The sequence below is a fragment of the Juglans regia genome, unplaced genomic scaffold, assembly GCF_001411555.2.
Source record: "Juglans regia cultivar Chandler unplaced genomic scaffold, Walnut 2.0 Scaffold_5070, whole genome shotgun sequence".
Taxonomy (NCBI): domain Eukaryota; kingdom Viridiplantae; phylum Streptophyta; class Magnoliopsida; order Fagales; family Juglandaceae; genus Juglans; species Juglans regia.
The window spans coordinates 1-218 of NW_023359922.1; the positions used below are offsets into that span (position 1 = coordinate 1).

Genomic DNA, 218 nt, shown 5'->3' on the forward strand with positions numbered 1-218 from the left:
GTCAATTTATCTCGCAAGGCGGAAAAAACAAAAACGAGGGGTGCAACACGAGGACTTCCCAGGAGGTCACCCATCCTAGTACTTCTCTCGCCCAAGCACGCTTAGCTGCGGAGTTCTGATGGGATCCGGTGCATTAGTACTGGTATGATCGCACCCAACAAACTAATTATTTTAAATTCATATAATCCTTCAGCGAAATACTAGCGTCCTTCCGATCC

General features: G+C 46.8%; 1 non-coding gene across 1 annotated transcript; it reads right to left on the reverse strand.

Annotated features, from left to right (window-relative positions):
• Window positions 1-37: 37 nt before the first annotated feature.
• On the reverse strand, window positions 38-156 carry LOC118345834. The gene has a single exon (XR_004799292.1). It is a non-coding gene; the product is annotated as a 5S ribosomal RNA (ribosomal RNA).
• Window positions 157-218: the final 62 nt, after the last annotated feature.